Source organism: Lepisma saccharinum, chromosome 10 (assembly GCF_977018435.1).
Source record: "Lepisma saccharinum chromosome 10, izLepSacc3.1, whole genome shotgun sequence".
NCBI lineage: Eukaryota > Metazoa > Arthropoda > Insecta > Zygentoma > Lepismatidae > Lepisma > Lepisma saccharinum.
Genome location: NC_139238.1, coordinates 9,645,173 through 9,647,615, shown reverse-complemented (window position 1 = coordinate 9,647,615; position 2,443 = coordinate 9,645,173).

Genomic DNA, 2,443 nt, shown 5'->3' with positions numbered 1-2,443 from the left:
AGATGGAAGCTGACTCGGTCACGTGATTTCCACACTCGTTGTTCGTTTGTTTAAAATCGCGGAGGTAGAAAGTCAGCAACACAGGTTAAATATACGTTATGGGTCAGCAAGTTGTTGGTTAAAGTGCTTCTAATGTGTGGAAGTGTATGTGTACGAACATTTGAAAATGCAACGTGATTTCTATGGTGAAAAACAAGTGTTTATAACGTGGGGAAAACAACGAGTACTCAGCTTTATCTACTGATCGTATTTGGCGCTGCAGTCGAAGTGCAATTCGAAAGACTTTCACTTCCAGTCCACGACTTCAAGACCGCACTCCAAGACCATACTCGGATGATGCTCGCTTCAAGTACGGTCTTGCACCTTTGGGACACGGCAGCTACGGATCCGTTTCACAAAAAAGGCAATATGCCGACCGGAGAAGTTTCCCTGCCACGGTCTATCCTCTTCTTGACATCTGTTCTCAATTTACCTACATCGTAAATTCCCCACCTTCAAATTTGGGGCCTAGGCGCTCGGTTTCAACGCAAAGAATCCCAACGATGCCAAAACTCTATCGAACAATAAAATTTATGACAAGTAATCGGTAGAAGCTTGAGACCACAAACGAGAAACTCCACTGTGTAAATGCTGACATTTTCTTTTCACAGCAGGCTCGCTTCTTCCCGTTTTCGATTTCGGTTTCCTTTTCTAGTGTGTATGCTGATTGCAAATGAAGCTGTATTGCTAATGTAGGCTTTCATTTTATTTTATCAATTCTAATGTGATCAATTTTTCTCGAGAAATGAATGTGAATAAAGAATTCAATAATGTTAAACATATCGAAGCGTGAGGCCCTGTGCGGTGGCACGCGTCGCACACCCCTAACGGCGGCCCTGCTACCATACCATAACATATGAAATGTTCATAACCTGAAATTTCAGAATACCAATGTGTAAAGATAAGCGCTGGAAGTGGAAATTGTTTTGTTAGTGGGAGGATGTTTTTAAACCTTGGAAGTAGCTGAGGGGATGTATTGCACAAAATTTACAAGCTGGGGGAATACTGTCTCGCCACTTAGAGCATCTGTAACGATTTTAGTTGATTGACTTGTTGTTTTAAGTTCACTTTATACAAGGAAGGCTAATAGGGACTGGACCTTCAGTTCAAAGTTGGATCTGAGCCACTGTGCCGTGTGCCTTCACCGGGTATCGAACCCGGTATCCCTTGAATAAAAGGCGAAGATGTTACCACTACGCCATCGGGAAGGCCCTATAACGATTTTAAGTAACACACACATTTGTATGCATACGTGGATATACATGTACCCAGGGTTTCACTGTGAAACACCGACAGACCCGAATCCAGGGGAGGGGCCATGAGGGCCACGCCCCCGCCCCTCGACCAATAAAATATCTAAATGTGAACCTAAAGAAATGTACAAAAATAACATCGACGATTTTTCAATTTTTTAATAAAAAATAATTTTGTCCTTGCATAAATGAATGTGATTGTTGAGTAGAGAGGCAGGCTCCTGAAGTCTGCAGTCTGCTATATGGGATAGTTTTAGTTATATAACCATTGATGTAAAGATACCGGACGTTCTGATGGCAGAGCAGCCCTTGGCTGAACCTCGCCCGCTGAATAAAGAAAATTTATTATTAAAGAAAATTTATTATTATTATTATTTAGTCGGGACAATCCATTAATTTTAATCCGTGTCCCGACTTTATTCGAACTGCAGAAGTGATGCGAAAATGTTTATTTTCTTGTTAACTCAAATTCAGACACGTTCTTTATTTTAATAATAAATACTAATATGCATCATTAAATTTATAAATATGGTAACGTAGGGTGAATCGGGTCAAAAAAATCAAACACTGCAAATATTTCTTAAAATTTCATTCAAATTTAAATTATCAGGAATGTGGAAATATAGTGATCGTTTAGCGGTTTAACAATAATTTCCAATAACTATAGGTCTTTTCCACTCTTACGGCGGCCAGTCCTAATTCTGGCAAGGAAAGCGGGGAGCGGGGATTACGCCGCAGACCAACCAGACAACAGCTGTGGAGCTGAAAAACACGACGCAGCGGGATAAAGTACAGCTATCACGTTGCTCGCTGAGCGCTCAGATACTTGAAGCGCCCTATAAATGCTGGGTGAGCACCAGATCCGCCTTAGACCTTCCGACCTTAGATCACCCACCCTTGGTCTCCGGCCGGCCTGGCAGTCAGACTTGTTGCTAATGTTACGTGAAACATTGCCGAAATTCAAAACCCAAGTCCATATAAGTAGTAAATAATTTCCATTAATAATCTGTACAAATTAATTTTCTGAGGTCTCAATCTCCATAATTCCCTTCTCATCACGCCACAGATTCAGGAAATCATTTTAGTTGTTTTTTGTTGCACGCCTTGTTACCACTGAATTCTGTACATCGTGCACAAATCGGTGTAAGATT